The 23,701-nt window shown below is 42.5% G+C and overlaps 1 protein-coding gene across 1 annotated transcript in view; it reads right to left on the bottom strand.

Moving 5' to 3' along the window:
• Positions 1 to 23,701, bottom strand: part of ADPRM (ADP-ribose/CDP-alcohol diphosphatase, manganese dependent) — a 379,713-nt gene that overhangs the window by 150,109 nt on the left and 205,903 nt on the right. The window contains exon 7 of the transcript XR_007473556.1: positions 10,347 to 10,533. The gene's annotated coding sequence lies outside the window, so the exon portion shown is untranslated. The remainder of the gene's footprint in view (positions 1 to 10,346; positions 10,534 to 23,701) is intronic.

Raw genomic sequence — 23,701 nt, 5'->3', positions numbered from 1 at the left:
CAATACCCAAAGGTGCATCCTGTCTGTCACTAAACTGTCACCAAATTGTCTTCCCAAAGTCTGCTTGAAGACAGATGACCTGTTGTGACTGACACCACTCTTGGGACCAAGGGACTGAGTGCAGCCTCCTAGGTTGTTCCTCCCTCAGTGGCTGTCAGACAGTGTGTAAGCTGATGGTGTGGTGAGGGGCAGATGTCATCCCTGCTGGCCTGATGCTGGGTAGTGGAGGGGGTGGCTGGAGGCGCAGCGATCAAGGGCTGTCTGCCTTTTTCTGGAAAGACTGAGATCAATGCATTTGTTGGGAATAATGAGCAGGAACTCTTATTATACATTTTAAGGATAAACAGCGATGTTTATCGCGGAGAAGAAGGGAACGAGGAGAGGCAAAACGCTGCCTTCTGAGCATAACCATTTCTCACAATTGCCCACAAAGCTTTCAGTTCACTGAAGGCTATCATGAACGTCTTCTCCAAGGGACAAGGCTGTGAAACAGAAGGAAATTCATCCTCTATTGCTCCAGAGAATGAATAAGGACCAATGAGGAGAAGTCACAGGGGAGGTTAGTTTCGGCCAAGCATCAGAGACAGAACAGCAGAGTAGCTACTGCATGAACTTTGGAGTCAACTGGCTGTATGACCTGAGGCGTGTCACTGGACATTCTGTATCCCAATTTTCTCATCTATAAAATGGAGGTAAAGTATTTAAAGTGTTTAGCATTGTGTTAGAACATATTATCTTTGTTTTCGTTAGAATTAGGAAGAGCATTTTAATGGCGTGCTCTGACAGCTGGCAAGACAGCCAGGTCAGGGGTCCACTTCTGAGTCTGGGAAGGTTTGGATAAATGATCATCTGACAAGGAAGAAAGATCTCAGAATAGAGATGGGCCCTGTCTAACCCCAGTCTGGGCAATGCTTCTCTGTGCAGCTCACCAACTGCAGGTCCCCACTGAGTTGTTTTTTTTCCTAAAACAGAGCTCTTGTTTTGTTTTGCTTTGCTTGTTTCCCAGAAAAAGGGCAAAAGAGCAGGAAAATGCACCAGAAGTATAGAAGTTCTTTCACATGGATCCTCAGGGCAGCAGTTTCTGAGGTCTCTAAATGGGAAAAGGAAAGACCAGGGTGGCCATCTCCAGCATCATGCCTGCTATAGGCTGAGCAAGGAGAGGCTGCCTGGTACGGTTGCCTATAGTACTGAGTATCACAGGACTGTCTCTATGGCAACCCATGGCTAAGAGGCCCTGGCTGCCACATCACGGTTAACCTCTCCCTCACCAATGCCAGAAGACCCAGCCACCCCAATGGATGTGAAACCTTGGTCTCCACTCTTTCTCAGCTAAAGTATCTGAGGAGATACTACACCCTGTCAAAATAGTTATTTGAGGTAAAAATTGGTATATAACATTATATTAGTTTCAGGTGTACAACATAGTAATTTGATATTTATATATGCTACAAAGTGATCCCCACTGTAAGTCTAGTTACCATTCATTACCATAAATAGACCCCCTTCACCCATTTCTGCCCCCCCAACCCCCTTCTCCTCTGGTAACCAATAGTCTGTTCTCTACCCAATAATCTGTTCTCTATATCTATGAATTTTGTTTGGTTTGGTTGTTTCAATTTTTTTAGATTCTACATACAAGTGAAATCATATGGTATCTGTTTCACTTAGCGTAATACCCTCAAGGTCCATCCATGTTGTTGTAAATGGCAGGATTTCATAACACATCTTCTTTATCCATTCATCCACCAATGGATAATTAGGTTATTTCCATAACTTGCCTATTGTAAATAATGCTGCAATGAACATAGGGGTGTGTTTATCTTTCTGAATTACTGTTCTTATATTTTTCAGGTAATACCCAGAAGTGGAAGAGCTGGATCACATGATAGTTCTATTCTTAATTTTTTGAGGAACTTCCATACTGTTTTCCATAGTGGCTGCACCAATTTACAGTCCCACCAACAGTGTAGGAGAGTTCTCTTTTCTTTATGTTCCATTTGCAGAAAATACCTTTTTCCATCCCTTTGCTTTCAGTCTGTGTGTGTTCTTATCTCTGAAGTTGGTCTCTTGTAGGCAACGTATAGATGAATCTTGTTTGTTTGTTTGTTTTAATCCATTCAACCACTCTATGTCTTTTGATTGAAGAATTTAGTCCATTTACATTTAAAGTAATTATTGATAGGTATATACTTATTGCTACTGTGTTGTTTTCCGGTTGTTTTTCTAGTTCTTCTCTGTTCTTTTCTTTTTCTCTTGCTTTCTTCCCTTGTGGTTTGATGACTTTCTTTAGTGTTATCTTTAGATTCCTTTTTCATTATCTTTTTTTTGTATCTACTATAGGTTTTTACTTTGTGGTTACCATGAGGTTCACACATAAGAGCCATACATATACCAGTCTATTTTAAGTTGATAACTTAAGTTTGAACACATCTTAAAAACTCTATATTTTTAGTCCCTCTTCCCATGCTTTACATTTTTGATGTCATATTTTACATCTTTTTATTTTGTGTATCCCTTAAGTAATTACTGTAATTATAGATAATTTTACTTTCTCAGGTTGAAGCTCCAGGACAAGTAAATAGACCTTTTTCACAAGCAGACTGGAGTTGTGCTTCAGTCTGCTGTTTGTGCAGTGCCCAATGTGTGGCAGTCTGCCCAGAACTGTTTTTCCAATTGTTATAGCCCCAGGGGGCCCAGGAACGCAAGCCCCTCTGGCCGCCAGGGCCAGGTGATCAAGGGGCATCCCCTGTCTGGCCACTCACTGGTTTTAGCAAGGCTGTAGGAGACTGCTGGGGGTGGGGCATGCCTGTAACTGTAGAGGCAGGGAAATATTATTGGAGGTGGGGCACACCTGCTGTTTAACCATCTTAGACTGCCCTGCCCCCAAATCAAGAATTTTTGTTATAGCAGCAGAACCTGTTCTTTGTATGCTGAAGCATGTGAAATAGGATAAATTGTCTTAAATGCTCTGGTCAAGGACAGGATGAAGAGATTGCACATTCTCCCTCCTCTTAGATGGTTCACGAGGCATTTGTGGATTCAAATCAGAACATGGATGTTGAGTGCTGAAGAGTCGCTTTAAAAATCTGATTCCATGGATGTGTGATCAGTGGTTAAAGTCACATTTGAAAGGAAGGTGGCCCACACTACCCTTTGCTATTATGATTGATCACAGTCCAAGCCATTAACCAAGCCATATTTATACATGAGTGGGGTCAACCGATTTGAAAAGAATAAGCAATAATCAATCAATCAATCTCTCCCCTCTCCCGCCCGCCCCTCCCATGTGGCAGGATTGATGAGTGAACTGGGAGCCTGCCTGAGACTGACAACGTCTCCTCCCTCCCACACACCTCAACACTCATCCTTGCCATGTTGAGAGGTGCTAAGACCCAGGACTAGGGTGCTGGCTCTGGGAGGAGATGGAAGCCCAATCTGAGTTTCAAGTTTTATCATTCAATTCTGCTCTTTCAGAGAGCTCTGCATTGGGCTGTTGGGTAAAAAGGGGTTCTTTGTTCCCCATAGAGCTTCCCCTTATATGTACCTCTTTAGGGGAAGAGGTGATGGATCAGAAGATGAGAATATGGGCAGTGCAGAGACTCTTGCCCTGAACAACATCAAAACCTACTCTTGACCTACTAATATGCTGTTCTGAGATGGGTGAAGGCATCACAGAGGAGGTGGCATTAGAGCTGAGCCTTGAAGGATGGGTAGAAATCTGACAGGCAGATGAAGGTATTTATTCCTCAGGCTCCCTGAGAGGCAGGGAGGGGAGTATGTGGGGCAAGGTTGCCCAGGAGCTTTCCTACAGCCACAAAGACACACTCTGCTTCTTTGATGTTCTCACCATCTAATTTGAGTTGTCTAAGTGATGGATGGGCTGGGAGGGCTGTTTCTCAGCAGGTAAGGGATTCTGAGTCTGCTGGGTCAGCATGTTTTTGGCAGGCTGTCTGTCTTGATTTGTTGCTTTGAAGGACCATTGCTCAGAAAGCCTTTTTTATCAGCAGAGCCTGGGGCTGCTGGGTCATGTCTGTTTCTGTGCTCTAGCAGGCATGCCATGCCAGGCTCAAAGCTCTGTTGTCTTTATTATTCAGCCTACAGTAACTCCACGCCTGGAGGAGGGATAGCTCCAGCTGATCCTTGGGCAACTCTGTCCATTCAATGTTTGGCAGGCTGGGGATTCTGAGATGGGGTGTGATCTTTGGGTTTACTGCTGGGGACTTGTTGACTAGCTTGTCAACTCAGGTGGAGAATGAGACACTTGACAGAGATAACATAATAGCAAGTAGGATTGCCATGCATTGTATTACATCCATGCATTCAATCACTCATGCAGCAAACATTCACCAAACTCCTATTTTATTCCAGGTACTGGGCACAGATAAGACATGGTGCCTATTTTCCCCAGGAATAAACAATAAACATAGCATGTGAACACGCCATGTCAGAGGGAAGCTCAGGGGCCCTCTGGAGCATGGGGGAGGGTTTCTGTCTTAGCCTAAGATGGGGTGTGGTGTGATGAGCTCAAGGAAGACTCAACCTCTAAGCACCCAGCACACCAGATAGGACTGTCATAAGGACCCAATGACTATTTCAAGGATCCATAAGCGTTGTGTAGATGGTAAAGCAAAAGAGAAGAACAGATTTTATTGTTTTTATTGCTATCTCTGGCTACACAGCACAACGGAATTCTTCAAACAACTGTGGTGCCTAAAGATCTGATTCAGATGCCTGTGCCTCTAGACTCCAATATCCAGCATTTTCCCACCTCGTTTCACCTTCTCAAATGCTTTCCTCCCAACCCTCTTCTTTACCAATCCCCAAACCACATATTCCTCAATAGTACGTTTGATCTAGCTTCATATGGAAAACTTTTCTGAGCACACGCATTGCAATGTCTCCCTCCCGCCTCCCTCACTAGACTCCAAGTGACCCTACCTGCCAACGGTGCTACTAGGAAGGACGGCGGGCTGTGAGGGAGGACTTGCTCACATTCCTTCTGGCCTCAAGCCCCAGCAGTTCAGATGCCTGCTACAACCAGCATGGCTTTCCAACGTTCTTAATGTTGTCCTCCATTTGTTTTATGAATGGAAGTCTTATCTTTCCCACTCTATTATAATCTACTTAAGGCCAGGGCCAATGCATTTGGACGCTTTTCTGTGCTCTGCATGAGCTGGCATTGTGAGAAGCACTCAGTGTTTGTCATCTCTTTATCAAGAGGCTGATAAAAATGAGGCTGGTACATAACACATAATGTTGTAGGTCAATCACACTTCAAAAACAAACTCATAGGGTTTCCCTGGTGGCGCAGTGGTTGAGAGTCCACCTGCCGATGCAGGGGACACGGGTTCGTGCCCCGGTCTGGGAGGATCCTGCATGCCGCGGAGCGGCTGGCCCCGTGAGCCATGGCCACTGAGCCATGGCTGCTGAGCCATGGCCGCTGAGCCATGGCCGCTGAGCCTGCGCGTCCTGTGCTCCACAGCAGGAGAGGCCACAACAGTGAGAGGCCCGAATACCGCATTAAAACAAACAAACAAACAAACAAAACAAACTCATAGAAAAAGAGATCAGATTTGTGGTTATCGGAGGAGGGGGGTTGAGAGGAGGGGGAATTGGATGAAGGCAGTCAAAAGGAACAAACGTCCACTTATAAGATAAATAAGTACTAGGTATATAACGTATGACGTACTATAACACTGCTGTAGGTTATATATGAAAGTTGTTAAGAGAGTAAAGCCTAAGAGTTTCAGCACAAGAAAAAATTTTTAATTCTAAGTTTTTCTGTGTCTTTAATTTTGTATCTATGTGATGATGGATGTTCACTAAACTTATAATCACTGCATGATGTATGTAGATCAAAGCATTATGCCATATACCTCAAACTTGTACAATGCTGTACGTCAACTATATCTCAGTAAAACTGGAAGAAAAAAAATGAGGCTGTTAATTCCATCTTTGTGACTTCATTTGCAATTAAATGGATGGTATGCCTTGGTTATGGCTTAATTAATACATTCAATAAACTTGAATTAAGGATCTATGATGAGTCAGACTCTGAGCTAAGCACTGGCTCCGCAGAGATGAATGGCAGGCCTCTGCTCTCAAGAAGTTCATACTCTAGTTAGAAATGAACATGCGCAAACAGGTATTTATAACACCGAGGGTAATTGCTAGAGAATAGGTTTGTTTAAAGGACTGTGAAAACCCAAAGGAGGGAGCAAGAAACTATGTTTGCTGACATGATGGATAATCTTGGTTTTGAAGGATGCAAACAAAATTTCCAAAGAGGCAGGGGGAAGCATTCCAGGCAGAATAATAGGGGGTGCAAAGACAAAGAAGCATGATGAGGCAGGAAGCTCATTTGAACAATCTGAAGACTGCAGTGTGTCTAGGACATGGGCCATATTATGGGGAATGGTGTCAGATTGTGAAAGCCCTTCTGTACCAGCTCAGGAATTTAGACATTATGTGGTACTCACAGAGAGCCAAAGGCGATTTTCACACATGGGAGTGCCATGATCCTATTTGCCTAGGTGCTTTGTGACCACCTAGAGGGGTGGGATAGGGAGGGTGGGAGGGAGACACAAGAGGAAGGAGATATGGGGATATATGTATACATAGAGCTGATATACTTTGTTATAAAGCAGAAACTAACACACCATTGTAAAGCAGTTATACTCCAATAACGATGTTAAAAATAAATAAATAAAAAAGAAGATGTGGTACATATATACAATGGAATATTACTCAGCCATAAAAAGGAACGAAGTTGGGTCATTTGTTGAGATGTGGATGGATCTAGAGACTGTCATACAGAGTGAAGTAAGTCAGAAAGAGAAAAACAAATATCGTATATTAATGCATATATGTGTAACCTAGAAAAATGGTACAGGTGAACCGGTGTGCAGGGCAGAAATAGAGAAACAGATGTAGAGAACAAACGTATGGACACCAAGGGGGGAAAGCGGCGGCGGGGCGGGTGGTGGTGGTGTGATGAATTGGGAGATTGGAATTGACATGTATACACTAATATGTATAAAATAGATAACTAATAAGAACCTGCTGTATAAAAAACTAAAATAAAATTCAAAAATTGAAAATAAATAAATAAAAGCCTTTTCTGTTAAAAACTATATATATACATATATACAGACATATATATACAGTAGCTAAACATGAATATCAATTAGATTAGTTACAGACACAAGGAGAAACAATTTAGAGAGTAAATGGTTAAGGACATCTTAGTGCCTTTTCTGTTAACGTGTAACTATAATGGATCATAGCATAGTTTGTCCTGGTCTTCTCCTCGTCACGCATAGAATTAATCCATACCAAAACTTTCTTGTACCCAAACCTGAAGGTTTGTCCACAGCTGTCCAGTTGTGTCCGAAGTTCACCTCGGCAGCTTCCCTTCCACCCTGGGTATCCTTTCCCTAGCATTCCGGACAACGAGCCCTCCCCTCTGATTCTCCACTATTGCTGGAGATAAGATAGATGGTACGAAGCATGCCAAGGGACTTTCACAGGGTGGCGGCACCTCATTGGGTCAACAGAATCCAAATTCTGCCAATTCATTAATTTACCATGAGAAACACAACTGCCCGAGGGAACAGTCTCTTACGCCCTCCAGACCAGCTAGCACATTTACTGTTTTGACATTTCCACAGGAAGCCAAATTACAACTTGGAAGTTGCACGGTGAGCAAGGAATCCCAGTAAGGGAGGTAGATGCATGCGCAAATGCTGGATGCCGCTAGGTAGAGCTGTCCGATGTCTCCACATCCCTCAAAGGAATTTTCCCACCCAGACACCCAAGCAGCACCCGTCTCGCAGTGGCAATTTACCCAAGTTGTAGGCAAAGCTTTTAGGAAAAATATTATCTGAGATGCCTGTGTTACTGACTGTGGAACCTGAAAAGGAGTGGGCAATACCAAGCCTCAGAATTAAATCTGATCACTTTGGTCTATAGTTTCCACAGAAATTGTTTCAACATTTAGTCAGCATGTGCCTGGCGTGTTCTAAGTGCCAGGCGCCATGCTAGAGTGATAAACAAGACAAGAACTCTGCCATCAGGAGCCTCAGAATTCAGTAGGAAGCAGACACGTTGGCTGGCAGTTATGATGCAGGGTAGTGTTGGCTGTAACAAAGGCTTGTTCTAGATACAGTGGGAGCTCAGGACAAAGGACCTAACCCTGCCTAAAGGTCAAGAAAACCTGCACAGAGGCCAAGGAGCTTTAAGCTGATCCCACTTCAGTATCTGATTTTTACCATGAAATAAAATGCATTTTTATGATTATATATTACCAATAATACAATCATACAGAGAACTGCTGTTAGTCTTACGGTATGTTTCTGTTTAATTTTACACATTAAGATTTGTACATACAAATCTGGAATCGCACAGTGTCATGCTGCTGTCACTTAGCATGATGAACATGAGTTGTTCTCGTGCGATATAATAAAAATACATTTAAAAAAATTACTGTTTGGTATTCTACCATCTGGATATATCATGACTTACTTAACCAAACCTTGTTGTTGAACATTTAGGTTATTTTCAATTATTCAATATTATAAATAAAACTGTAACTGAGAGGACCTTAGAGATTAGGTAGTAAAATCCTCTCACTTGGCAAATGAGAGAACTGGATTCCAATGAATTTAAATGATGGGCCCCAAATCCTATAGCTAGCTAATTTACAAGTTGGGTTTGGACTCCTGATGAAACACATTTGGGGAAGGAGGGAGGAAAGCGGGTTATCTGAGGGGTGATAAAAATGAGAAGCGCTGGAAAAGCCCCACGGGCAGGCAGAACCGAGGACCCCAAAGTGGAGAGGAGTGGGGAGTGTCAGGGTTTTGATGGTGCCAGTGCTCTCGTGTGAAACACTGCCCACTCAGGGATGCTGACACCACCTCTCAGTGTGCAGCAGCGTGAGAGGGGCGGGCCTTCTCAAAACAACTTGACAGTGTGTATCAGGAACCTTGAGAAAACCCTTGAAGAGCACGGCCCAGGAAGTCCACTCTTGGCATGTTCAGGGGTAGTCACTGAAACATTGCTTATAATACAAAAAAAAAAGATAAACCAAATCAATAGGATAGATGGACAAAGCCTGAATATAGGCCCACAACAGACTGGGTCACGCCCACCACACTGGGGAGCGCTGTCTGCTTTACTCAGTGCATTAGAAAAACGACCCAGTCCTCTTCCTGAGTTAGAAAAAACTCAGCCTTCCTCCTGTGTGTCTCCTCTACTCCTCACACAGGACACTCACAGCACTTCTGGTCACCAGAGATGTGCATTTCCTCCCACCAAACAATTCACAACCCCAGCAGGGTGTCCTACAATTGAACTCGATTCTGACACTACCTACCTGGAGATGGCGTCCGATCCCACAGGTGAAGGACTCTGTCCTACAAGACTGCTCCCCGCCCCAACTGACCACACATTAGATGTCAACCACAAGTCCAGTTCATCACCTGGGCTTCTGACCAATTGGCTACAAACCGGAGGTTCCCACGACCCCCTCTTCAGATTCGATGAATTTACTAGAGCAGCTCACAGAACTCGGGGAAACACTTACTTACATTTTACTAGTTTAACAAAGGGCATCATAAAGGACACAGATGAACAACGAGATGAAGAGACACCTAGGGCGAGGTCCGGGAGGATCCCAGGCACAGGGCTCTGCCCCCGTAGGGCTGGGGTGCATCTCCCTCCTGGAGTGGATGTGTTCGCCAACCTGGAAGCTCCCAAACCCCCTACAAGTGGGATTTTTATGGAGGATTCCTCACACAGGCATGATCAGTTATTAACTCTATTTCCAGCCCCTCTCCCCTCTCTAGAGGACAGGGCGCGGGCCCGGGGAGAGGACTGAAAATCCAAGCTTCTAACCATGGCTTGGACGTCCTGGTGACCAGGCCCCCATCCAGGAGTGCACCCAGCGTCACCTCAATAGAACAGAAGACGAGCTTAGTGCTCTGATGACTTAGAAATTTACAAGTTTTAGGAGCCCCTGTGTCAGAGACAAGATCAAAGACAAATATGGAATAATAGATGCTCCTAGTGTTCTTATCACTTAGCAACTTACACGGGTTTTAGGAGCTCTAAAGGGTTTAGGGCAAAAGACCAATACATATATATATATATATATGTTCTATTATTTTCTATTCTCTCACACCGTCTACTGAGCCAAACGCTAATCTCTTCTGGAAACACCCTCACAGACGCACCCAGAAATAATGTTTAGCCAAATATCTGGGGACCTCGTGACCTAGTCAAGTTGACGCATAAAATTAACCATCACAACATTGCACGTCAGGGAAAGGTTAAGTAGATTATGGTACCTTCGCAAGAGGCTGTCGTGTTCTGTGGTGGCCTCTTGTTTCTTTCCGATGTTTGCTTTTTCTGGCTCGGCTGGGCCTCGCTGCACGTCTCGCCACCAGGCTGCAGCTTACGTCGTTCAGTTCAGTCTCTACTTTGGGTCTTCCAAACATGCACTGTGCTCTTTTCCCTCTGCTAGGGTAGTGGGATCTGAGGAGAAAAAAGAGATAAACACATATTAAACGCACTATTTAGGTGGAAGGGCATTGCTCTTTAAGTAAAAAAATGTTAAGAGTAATAAAAACATTTCTACTCTTTGATCCAGGAATCCCACTTAATGTAAGTAAATGATTAAAAAACAAAACAAAACAGGAAGAGCTAAAACTAGCAATACTACCACACTGCAAAACTGATAGCAATTTAAAGTCCAACAGTATGTAATCAGTAATTTAAAACAGTGAGTGCATATAACATAGTACTGGGTAGCTTTAAAAAAATATATGTGATAAGACTTAAGACGAAACCTGGGAACATTCTTATGTTATAAAGTTAAGTAAAAAGGCTGGTTACAACTGTGTAAATATTCATTAGCACAGGGAAAAAAAAAGATAGAGAATAAAGACAAATTTTAGAAATTGTATGAGACCTGTGATATTTCACTTGATGTGTTTCCTTCAGTTCTGAAAACTTTCTCTAATGTGGTCACATGGGTTTTGCAATTAAAAGTAAAGAATGCTACCACCAGCAGCCATTATAACATGGTTATTTTTGTGTATCGAGACATTGAATGAAATTCACTTGAACATGGCCACCGCATGGCTGCCAGGCTTTTGATGGGAGGCCAAGGATCCCGGCGCCTGCGGCTGGCCTGTCTTCAGCCATAAGAGCATTTTCCCACCTGTACGCAGCTGGGGTGCGAGAGATGGAGCCCAGATGTGGGCTTGTGCCTATGAGTCGGTTGTGTCAAAATACATTGTACTTCGCGCCTTTATGCTTCCTAGAACCGAGACACACAGTTCCTTCCTTGCAACTTGCTCAAAGTTTTTTGTTTTTGTTGTTTTCTAAATATGGATTTCATCCCCAAATTTGGAGTTTCTCATGTCCCACAGGACACCCGCTGGCTCTGCTCCGAGCGCGAATTGAAGGAAAAGCATCGTTCTTGTTTTCCATTCCTGAGTCTGCATCCCATGATGTAGATGAGCAAAGCATACAAGGACTAGACCCCATGATGGCCATGCAGTGAGTAGCAGCTCAGGTGATCCTCTGATAAGTGGCTCTGAGCACGGGGCAGACCGAAAGCTGGCGCTCCAAGCCCAGCTAAACCAGCTAAAGACCACGTGGCTCAGACCTGAGCACGTCAGGTGGAGGTGGAAAGGACTAGAAAAGTTCTCTAACCCTACCTCCTGCACTTTGCACAAACCCTCCCATTCTCCCACCCCCATGAAGCCGTCAGCCAGCTTCGGCTTGACCACTGCAACGATAACAAAATTTTCAGAGAGCAGCAGATGTCAGAATCATCTTCCATACCTTGTGCTTTGTGCTGCCTCTCAGGGAGTGCCACTTCTAAGCCCCCAAACACAGGAGTGCCTACTACGTGCCCAGCACTGTCGTAATCTTTCACATATGTTCGCTGATGTCATCCTTAGAATAGTTTTGTAAGTGGATGCTAATATTACCCCAATTGACAGATGAAGATACTGGAGTCCAGATAGTTTGAGTAACAACAGCTGGTAAGCCGTGATGCTGGGACTCCATCCCAGGCTACCTGACTCCAGAGGCCATGCTCTTAGCTCCGTTCTGCTGCCCACTGAGTTTACATCCACCTGTAAGACCCGCTTCTGCCTTTTGGAGTCAGACCATAAAAGGGGGCTTGACTCCCCCTCTACATGCTAAGTATTCAAATATCTGAGCATCGTCTTTCTACCATCCCTTCCGTAGGCGCTCCCACTAAGCCCTCAGCACACCAAGCCCTACATCTGCTCAGTCCCACCACTTCACTGCTCAACTGAGCTTCACCAAGCAGAATCTCATTTGTTTTCCTATATAGGATTGTTTCACACGGGAGCCTCTCATGGCCAAGTCTCCCAAGGGTAATAAACCAGATGCATAATTCCCTGCCGCCTCTATCTCAAACCCTCCACAGGAGATCGGAGGGTCTGGAATCATTCAGAAAGGGAGGGGAGAGCTGTTAGTGCATTAGGACAGAATTTCTCCATCTGATTTTCGAAGAAGACTGGCTTTTCATTTCCCCAGAGACTTAATATAACTACCAAGTGAGGAAGAAAAAAAAAGGGGAGTAATAATTTGTAAAGTTCCCAAGCAGGAAAGGAGCCACTGCTATCTCTGCTTTCCACATCACCACTGTAAATCCTGGCACCTGAAAAAAGTGGGAGGGGTGGTTGTTCTGACTGTATATATTGCCAAATGCTGCTGATAAACTCTGATCTATTAGTGGGAGCCTCTCTACTAGAGCTAAGTTTATGGTATCCATGGAAAGAGACAACGTGAAGGAAAACAAAAGCCAGCAACCAATCAGAACAGACACGTGGCCCATCAGAAAGGATGCTGGCCGATAGGATGCAGTGTTTCTACCGACTAAATGACATCCAGCATAGACCTTCTAATGAGTAAGTTTGCTCGACATTCAAGCCAACGATGTTTACTCAAATTTTTAAATTACCACAATTTTCCCCACACAGTTAAAAAAGAAAGTGTATTTTACATCAACAATGTTGTTTGTTTGCTCTCTCCTTTCTCCCTCCCTCCCTCCCTCCCCCCGTCTCACCTTACAGCATCCTCTCCCTTTCCCATGTGTTCTGAAATTACATGATGGTAGATCTTTTATTTTTTCTTTTTTAAAGATCCACTGAGATAGACACTGAGCTTGCCTTTTCAATCTGGAAACGCATACACCTCAGATGTGGAAAACTACTGAAATACTTCTTCCGAAAATTCCTCCATCCATTTTCTCTGTCCTCTGCTATTCTTAACCCTGCCAACCGATCCCCTATATTTCTTGTTTCTTTTATCTTTTTACTCTATTTGTGAGTGAGTCTCTCAACATCATCTTCCAAGATCTATGGTGAGTTTTTCATCTTCTATCATATTTTTAACTCCCCAAAACTTTTCTCACTTGACGTTCCTTTCTTTAAAAATAGCAACCTGTTTCTGTTTTACTGTACAATATTTTTCTTATGTGTCCATAGACATTAAAAAAAAAAGGACTTTTAAGGTTCAGTTCTTCTGCCAAGGTTGTTTCTGCTTCCTCTGAGGGTCTTCTCTTCTGCTCTATCACGTCCCTCATGAAAGAGGTTTTTTTCTTCAGGTCTTGGCTGTCTCAGTACCGAGGCACTACTAACCTAATAGGAATCTGTGTGCCTGAGTAGAGCTTTTGACTAAGGCAATCTGGTTAATGTTGTTTGGTTAAGAGATTCTCAACTATTGATTTCAGAATATCTTTCTTCTTGGTCAAGCCACGTTCCTAAGAAATGATTTTGCTATCTACTTCCTGAAAGTGGAGCCTGACCGGCAGCCTTCCACAAGCCAAGGGGAATGATCTGATCATTCAATATATATGTTTCTATTTTTTCCCCTATTTTCAGTAAGGTACCCTATCCACAGCTACTCTTAGACTCTCTGAGTCCAGAATCCCTCTGGTTCAACTCTCTAAGAAGGAAACCCCTAATGTTCTTCCAGAATGTTGGATGGTGTCACCTGGCAGCAGAGATTTGGGAGGGAGTCTTACCTAACTGCATCTTACACAGAACTTTAACCGTGTCTCCGATTTTCAGCTGTCACTGCATTCCCACTTTCGGATGTGTCTGACACCTCCGTTTCTGAGATTCTGGAGTTCTGCAAAGCTAACGGTCCTGGCCAATTTGCTATCGCCCATTTGCTCTCTGGCTTTCAAAATTCGTGCTACTGCTATTTTCTTTCCCAATCTCTTTGTTCTTTGGGTTCCATGCCTTTTTGACCCCTGTATTTTTACTTCTGAGGGGTTTCAGGAGGGAAATGTGATTTAAAAAATACGTTCCACCTGATGTATTTAACAAGAAGTCACAAGCAACAAGCCTTTACCCCTTCCTTCATGCCAACAACTTACAGGAAGGAAATGGCAGTAGTGGTAGTGGTTGCCCCTAGGGAAGGGAGACTAGGGAGAGGAATGCAGACTCTTCTCTATACATCCTCTTGGACAGTTCAAATTTTTCACCACGTGCAAAAATTACCTTTGCAAAACTAATTAGCCAATACAACAAAAACAAAACAAAAAAGCTTCTGTGAACATCTTTCTCTCTGTGACTAGCACATGTTAGGAGAGTATCGTTGTCACGGCTCATGCCATCACACTGCTTGCTGCAAAGACATAACCCCAAATTGCATTATTTTATAATCTGCATAATTTATACAATTTCCTTCAACCTTGAATCAAGGTTAGAGGGAATGTTATTGATCACCAAAGCCTGTCAGTGGCTAACATCCAAGCGTGGCAGACATCTGGGTTGACATCTAAGTGTGACCTCTCTTAGTTAAGGACAAGGATCTGACCTGGCTGCAGCCACTGACCGTACCTGACTCTGGCACACTCTGCAGTCTCCAGCAGGGCTCACAAAGTCATGATTAATTCAATAAAAATTATGTCTTCCATAACATGAGTTTTCAGTAATCAATAGGAAAAGATGTTGAACGTATCTCCCTCCTGCATAACATGCATAGGCCAACAATCTATTTATACTCAGCAGATCAGTGGTTTTGTGCAACTATAATGTAAATGTCACTTGGCTTAAAGCCAGAGAATAGTAGTGGTTCCATGTGTTATCCATTGAGAACCTACAACCACAGGAGTATCTTCTCCGGAAGGAATGCTGCCAGTAGTTTGTTCTGCTTTCTCTCTGTGAGCATAAGATTTGTCATTACTTTTGCATCTAGTTTTACAAGATTCTCAGCAATGGTGTGACTTGTACCTGTTTTTGCTATCAGAGATGCAGCCTTGCATGATGCCTCTGTAATGTTAGCCTTTTTTATTCCCCTTTAGAAATAAGCTCCACATACACCAGACTGGAATATATTCATTTGTGCTTGTTCTTTAAACATTCAATTAATTTAGTGAAAGGCCATAGGCTTTGTTTGCCAATGACACAAAAGCTTTGATGGCTTCATACCACAATTTGTGACAGACCTTAGATGGAGCACAGGAGATTGGAATCCACTGGAGTGCCAGTGTGATAAAATCCTACTTTCAGAGAGTCACCATCATACTTCTTGTTCACCTTTTCATTTTTCAGTGGCTTGTCCACAATTATTGAATTCATAGAGTCTTGGTTACTATTTACTTTTATGATATTATTTTGAGACCTGTAGTATTTCTATTATCCTTTTCATTACTATTTTTAATAACCTTTTCTAAGAATAGCTTTATATTTACAGAAAAGTTGTGAAGATTGTACAGGCAGTTCCCATATACTACACACCCAATTTCCCCTACTGCCAACATCTTTCGTTGCTATGGTACATTTGGCCCAACTAATGAACAAATGTTCATTCATAATTGTTAACTAAAGTGCATACTTTATTCAGATTTCCTTAGGTTTTGCCACATTACATTTCGTTGTCATGTCTCCTTAGACTCCTCTTGTTGGTGTCAAGTTTCTCAGGCTTTGCTTGTCTTTTATGACCCTGACAATTTTAAAGAGTACCGGTCAGGTAATTTGTAAAATGTCCTTCAATTGGGGTTTGTCTGATGCGTTTCTCATAATTATACCAGGGTTATGGGTTTGGGGGAGGAAGTCCACAGAGGTAAAATGCTATTCTCATCACACCATATCCAGAATTCATGCTATTAACGTGACATCGCTTATCACTGTGGTTGTTAACCTTGATCATCTGGCTGAGGGAGTGTTTCCAGGCGTTTCCACCGTAAAGTTACTCCTTTTCCTACTGTACTCTTTAGAAGGAAGTCGCAATGCACAGCCTGTACTTAAAATGTGGGAACTTATGTCCCATCTCCTTTTATGGAGACTATCCACGTAAGTTATTTGGAATTTCTTCTGCACAAAAGATTTTCTATTGTCTCCCATTTATCTATTTCTCCAATCATTTATTTATATCAGAACGGGCTCGTGGATGTTTACTTTATACTTTGAGTGATAATTCAATGTTCCTTTATTTATTTTTCACTCAAATTGTTCCAGCTTTGGCCACTGGGGGCCCTTTTGTTTGGCTCCTGTGCCTTTGACATACCCATTTCATTGGGGTTTCTCTGAGCAATTCCTCATTTTCCTTCACTGCATGATGCTACAAGCATCATCTTGTATATTTCTTGCTACAGCTAAGTAGCAGCCATTTCTTTAAGGAGGCTTTACTCCTTTTATTGGAGAATGGTGTTAGAAACCGAGATATGGGCACTGAGAGTGCGCAGTGGCACTGAAGTGTCATTGCTTCCGGGCCTTCGCACCCGACAGAGGGAGGAAAGATAAGTATGTACACTAAGCTATGTATATATGCATGTGTATAACTATTTTGATATGTACCCGTCTGCAAATATATTAAGCTAAACATGGTGTCTCGAACTCTAACCCAATGCCACATGGATCATTCTGGCATGGTCCTCATGCTTGTCTGTAGTCTCCCATTCCAACAGGGGAAGCCCTGGCTCCCACCAGCCACCAGCCATGTCTTTAATTGTTCAACTCCAGTATGCGTGTGTAGTGGCTACAGAGTTGTTCATCTGTACCCTTGTGGGGAAACAAAAACGTTACCAGCTAGAATACAGTGTTTATATACCATTTCTTTGCCTTTAATCTTACAGATGCCACTAATCTCCAGTTACTTAAGTCAGCAGCTAGTCCCCTCACCCTACCTTCAAGCTCACTGATATGTTTATCTATTGTGTCAAGCCTACTGATGAACCCATCATCCCTGTTAGAGTGTTTTTTAATTTCTAGCACTTTCCTTTGATTTTTCTTTCCCTTAAAGTTTCCAATTATCATTGTTTCAAATTCCTTATCTGATAATTCATATCCGAGCCTGGTTTTCAGGATCACTTTGTCTATTCAGACAGTGGTTATTTCCTTTGGCTTTTTTTGAAAGCCAGACATGTTGTGTCAGGTAGATAGGTCTTTAGGTTTTGTTAAGCTGGCTAGGAGTGTCGGGCTGTGTTCAGCATTTGTTGTAGTTTCAGGTACCAGAGGCTTCAAATTCCTCTAGGGTTCTTGTTTTTTGTCTCCTCTCTTGGCTACGTACAGATGCTGCATCTTGCACCTGTTAACTCATGGTTATGATGCTGGAGCCCTACTAATGTGGCAGTAGGGTGTAGGGGAAAGGAGAAAGGCACTGTGTAATCTCCCAGTTAGATCTCAGCCTCTTAGTGGGGCTGCCCTGGGGCTGGGTCTTCACAAATATTTCTACTCCTCTTCCTATAGCAGGGCATCCCCCAGCCCCACTCCTCCCCTCCTGCCCAGTCACCTCGACTCCCTTCTTTAACCACAACATTCTGCTTCCTTAGAGCCCTATCCCGTCTTGGCTTTTCGCTTCCCTCAGGGGGCTGGAGTGGTGAGAAATTCTTTTCCCCCCAAATTTCAGAACTGTGTTCAGGCACAGTCCTTTTCCCTGGAGAGTGGGCCTCTGTGACTGAGAAGACCCTCAGCGGGTTTTACGGTAGCTTATCTTTCCCTCCTTCTGGGAGGGTCATGAGGGATCTTTGCTGGATCTTCACCATGAGAAATCTGGCAAGATTCCCAGGAAGACCCATGAAAGTGTAGGGGAGCCCTAGGATGGTGGCCCCCATGAATCTCTCACTCTCACAGCGAGTCCACACTCAACCTCCAACAGTGTGTCAAATTGATCACTTAAATATTCCTGCCAGTCTACGGCTCGTAACTCCTGCTCCAAGGAAGCAGATCTCAGTTACTGTGTCTCCCAGGACATACCTGACTCACCAGGTTTCAGGGTGGCAGTTTGCCCTGAGATCTCCGCTCTCTGATGGATCCAGGGAAAGTCACTGATTTCTTCATTTGTCTATCTTTTTCTTTTTTTAAGGATGACGGTGACAATTTCCAGACTCTTGACATATTAGAGCTAAAACTGGAAGTCTCTTCATACTATTTTTATACCTCAGTGAATCACTGTATGAGTCACTAATCCACTTTTGTTTATGTGGGATAAACACAACACAACATGACCACAGAAGGTAAACGTAATGAACGTAAATACAGCTGTCCCTCAGGATCTGTAGGGGATTGGTTCCAGGACCCCCCAGGATACCAAAATCTGCAGATGTTCAAATTCCTTATATGAAATGGCATAGTATTTGATGTAACCTATGCCCCTCCTCCCATACACTTTAAATCATCTCTAGAGTCTTCTAATACTGCATACAATGTAAATGTTATCTAAATAGTTGCTTACATGCAGCAAATTCAAGTTTTGCTTTTTGGAACTTTCTGGAATTTTTTCCAAATATTTTCCATCCGTGGTTGGTTGGATCCGCAAGTGCGGAACCCACGAATACAGAAGGCCGACTGTAATCACAAATACCATGAAGCTACAGTGGTGAGATAACTTTACTCCGTGAATGGCATTTTAGCCAAGATGGACTGAGGCATACTCTCCTTGTGGTGCTCATACAGGCTTCAAGGTTTTCATGACTTATAAAGGAACAGAATTTCTAAGAAAAATCATAAGCCACACATTTCCTTTTTGTGAAATACATATTTTTCACAAATAAAAAGAGGATTTTTTCCCTCGTATTAATTTTACCACTGAAAGTGCCAAAACATCTGTGGACTGCATGATAAAAATCCTGGAAATTACGCTGAGAAAGTCCTCACTGGATAGTCTTTGCAGTTTTCCCCTGAAGTGTGTTATCTTGTAAGCAAAGACAGCATTAAGGGAGATAAAGTGATGGAGAGTCAGGTGTTCATATATATATTCATTCATTTACCATATTATTATTATTAAATAGCATATATTCCATATACCCCAAGGCACAGGGGCATTGAAGCTTATTGTAATTGTGACACTCTCTGTGGCTTACTGTAGAGGAAATTCATTTGTTCAAGGGTCAAATAAGCATTGCCTTTGCCTTCAAACAGGATCACTTCTCTTTCTGGTTAAGCATCAAAAAGCTATGATAATTGTCCTAATTATGGCAAACTAACTGATCATTATGGGCCCAGAAGCCACTCATCACCAGATCTTTCTTTACCACCATTTGTAGGAATCACGGGTCATTTGAAAAAATCAGCACGTGGTCACCACCTTCATCTCCTACCTGATCACAGGAAGAAGGGTTATTTCTTTCATTAAAACTGGCTTCAAGTGTTTTGTGAGTGCAGAAGAGAAATGGAGTCCGTGGTCACTGGTCAGCACTGTGTTGGCCAACCCCTGCTCAATAGGAGAGGGGTATTTTCAAAGCCACCCACTTTAGAAGGGTACTTTTATACACATTGATCTTGTTATAATATCAACTACTAAAAGTGGTCTCAGTGGACAGTTTGGTAATCTAATCATTGTCAAATCAAAAAAGAAAGCTTGACATCCATTGCTTTCAAATAAAAATCATCACCTTTGGCAGGTTTGCGTCCTCTTGTTTGGATTATCTCCAACACTTTTATTCAAAATTCCAAGAGAGATTTACCCGTGTGTAATTTACAACTAATTTATCCCAGAGGCTTGCCATAAAGCTATGTTGCTAAATATTAGACTGCTTTGGAGGAAATATATATTAGTGGTGAAAAAAATCAGTTTTATAAAGACTTATTATAAAGCTATGATAATTAGGACAGATGGATATTTCCACAGGATACTTGAATAGAACAGTGGGACGAAACAGAAAGGTTAGAAGCAAATCTACACATGTAAGGCAATTTTATATGTAATAATCATAGATTTGTGAATTAATGAGGGCTGATTATCAGTCAATAAATGGGGCTGGGTCTATTGAGTTTTCATAGTTAAGAAATGAAATTGGAACCCGACTCACATTCTTCACATAGATCAGCAGAAATCAGACGATGCCAAGTGTTGGTGAGGGTGTGAAACAATAAACAGGCCCTCTAAAACACTGCAGGTAGCTTGATTTTTTAAAATTTCTATAAAAAAAATGTTTTTCCAAGTAAATTTGAAGATGTGCATGCACTACTATCAGAAATTCCACTCCCAACCATCTGTCCTAGAGTGACAGTTCGCAATCCTGTCAGGTCAAATGTGTTCTTTTGATAATAAATAGTTTATAACACCCTCGTTACTATCCTTATGAAATTCATAAATAATACAACTTACCTACACACATAATTTCAAGAAGTCAACATAAACCGGAGAATCAAGGCTCTGCTGTGATCCAAACTAAATTGTGGCACGATTTTGAGTAAGTGATGGAGAATAAGAAGGGAATTTTGCTTTCCCTTGGGGGTAGAAACATTTTCCTTTGAAGGGCATTAAATCTACGGAGAAGGAAAGGTAATTCTAGAACACTATCTGATTCTTCCATTAAAGATATTTACAAAGTCATTAAAAAAAATCAACATGAAGGAATTCCCTGGCGATCCAGCGGTTAGGACTCCGCGCTTTCAATGCCGAGTGCATGGGTTCAATCCCTGCTCGGGGAACTAAGATCCCGCAAGCCGCGCAGTGCGGCCAAAAATAAATAAATAAATAAAGGATAGATTTTAAAAATCAACATGATACCTAACTGTAATTTTAAAAGGAAACAGAGTATAATAAAATATCATTTCAATATTTAAGTACTTTATCTTTTTTTTAAGAAGGTGTAATTTTTTATTGTGGTAAAATATGTATAACATAAAACGTCCCATTTTAACTATTTTCAGTGGCACTGAGTACATTCAGACTGTGGTGCAACCATCACCACTGTCCATCTCCAGAACGTTTTCATCTTCGCATTCTGAAACTCCACACCCATTAAACAATAATCCTCCATTCCTCCCCCCCCCAGCCCCTGGCAACCACCATTCTACTTTCTTGTCTCTGTGAATTTGACTGGTGTAAGTACCGCATTTAAGTGGAACCAAACAATATTTATTCAGTTGAGACTGGTTTATTTCATTTAGCATAATGTTTCAAGGTTCATCCATATTGTACATGTCAGAATTGCCTTCCTTTTTAAGTCTGAATACTCTTCCATTGTATATCCATTCATCTATTGATGGACACCCGAGTTGCTTTTCTTTTTTGGCCTTGTGAATAATTCTGTTGTGAACATGGGTGTAGAAATGTCTGTTTGAGTCCCTGCTTTCAATTCTTTTAGGTACGTACCCAGGAGTGGAATTGCTGGATTATTGGTAATTCTGTTCTATTTTTTTGAGGAACCAACATACCATTTTCTGCAGTGGATACATCATTTTACATTCCCAACAGCAATGCACAAGAGTTCCAGTTTCTCCACATTCTCATCAACACTTATTTTCTGCTTTTTTGATAATAGCCATCCTAATGGGTATGATGTGATATCTCACTGTGGTTTTGACTTGCACTTCCCTAATGATTAACGATGTTGAGCATCTTTTCATGTGCTTATTGGTCTCTTCTTTGGAGAAATGTCTATGCAAATGTGCTTTGCCCATTTTTTTTTTGGCTCAGGACGCGCAGGCTCAGCGGCCATGGCTCACGGGCCCAGCTGCTCCACGGCATGTGGGATCTTCCCGGACCAGGGCACGAACCCGCGTCCCCTGCATCGGCAGGCGGACTCTCAACCACTGCGCCACCAGGGAAGCCCCCCTTTGCCCGTTTTTAATAGGGTTGTTTGGTTATTGCTGTTGTTGAGCTGTAGGAGTTCTTCATATACCTGTATATATATTCTTACAATTATGATTTGCAGTCATATTTGATTGCAAATATTTTCCCCCTCTCCATGGGAAATACTCCAAACTAGCAGAACCATCACAAATACAGCAGTTACTAAGGCAGACTGACAACAGGCATGTTGAATGGGCAACTTAAGTGCTACCAGGGGAACTGCTGTTGGTGACATGATTTTCCAAAATGGTGAATACTTGGTAACATTCTGAACCAAACAAAGTGTTTAAAAAACAAAACTCCATAGCAGTTACATCCTTGGAAAACTCATTAAACTATGCAAAATACCTTGTGTTTCTATGTAAATTAGGGGTGTTTTCTAGATAATTATAAACTGATTTCTCACCTGAAGGTCAGGTAGGACACAGCAAAGTCACATGAGATCTAAGAGTGACTCTTTGCCCCAGGCCATGCATGGGAATGATACCAGTTTCAAGAATAGTGGCTATCTTTGGAGGTGGGTATAGGCAACAGGAGAATGAGACCAGGGAAGAGTGTGCAGGGGTATAAACTTTATTCCTAATATTTTATGTCAAAAGCTGGGCAATAGTAACATGGGAGTTTAATACATAACTTACATCCTCCATGTCTAAAATGTTTTTAAACAAAAAACAAGAACAAAGATTCATGCAGTCTCTGCTTCCAGAGAGACCTGGTTTTGAATCCTGGCTCTGTTACTTACAAGCTGTGTAATCCTGAGTAAATCACTGAACTCCCCTAAATGTTAGTTTGCTTTTCTGTAATTGGGGATAAAAATAGAAGCTAGCACATAGGAATGCTATAGACTATTGAAATAACAGGATACATTTAAAGCTCTTAGCACACTGCCCTGTTCTAGAGTAAGTGCCAAAGAAGAAAAACCTCTGTTTAAACATGCTTTAAATAGTCTCCTTGATTTTTAACAAACAATCTTATCCTACCTTCTGTCTGATCACTGTCCAAATGCACATACCAGCTCTTAATGGAAACACTGAATAAGATGTGCTCCAGTTACTAGTCAGATAACTCTCCGTTGTCCAAATCCTATCAAAATCCTATTTACGAGAATAGATATTTATGGGGGAGTGCCTGAAGGACATGCTACTCATCTATTCTCTATAAATGATAAATTTTACCCTTGGATCAAATCATACCATCTGAGAGCTGTGTATCTGGATGGCATCATTCTGACTGTTGTCAAATTTACTTCACAGTATTGAACTCTGCTTGTTGTTCCGATATCAGCTTGCATTGAGGGATGCTGTAAGAAGCAACCCAGCAAACTTCGCTCTTCTATTTATTGCTGGGATGGAGTCCAGGATGTTATTCTCTGGATCAAAAAGTGTTTCCTTGGGCTTCCCTGGTGGCGCAGTGGTTGAGAGTCCGCCTGCCGATGCAGGGGACACGGGTTCGTGCCCTGGTCCGGGAGGATCCCACATGCCGCGGAGCGGCTGGGCCCGTGAGCCATGGCCGCTGGGCCTGTGCGTCCGGAGGCTGTGCTTCGCAACGGGAGAGGCCACAGCAGTGAGAGGCCCGCGTACCGCAAAAAAAAAAAAAAAAAAAGTGTTTTCTTTGTGAAAACCCAAGG

Source organism: Orcinus orca, chromosome 19 (assembly GCF_937001465.1).
Source record: "Orcinus orca chromosome 19, mOrcOrc1.1, whole genome shotgun sequence".
In the NCBI taxonomy this organism is placed as follows: Eukaryota; Metazoa; Chordata; class Mammalia; order Artiodactyla; family Delphinidae; genus Orcinus; species Orcinus orca.
Note: the sequence above shows the minus strand (reverse complement) of the source record. Positions and strands in the feature narration are given on the sequence as shown.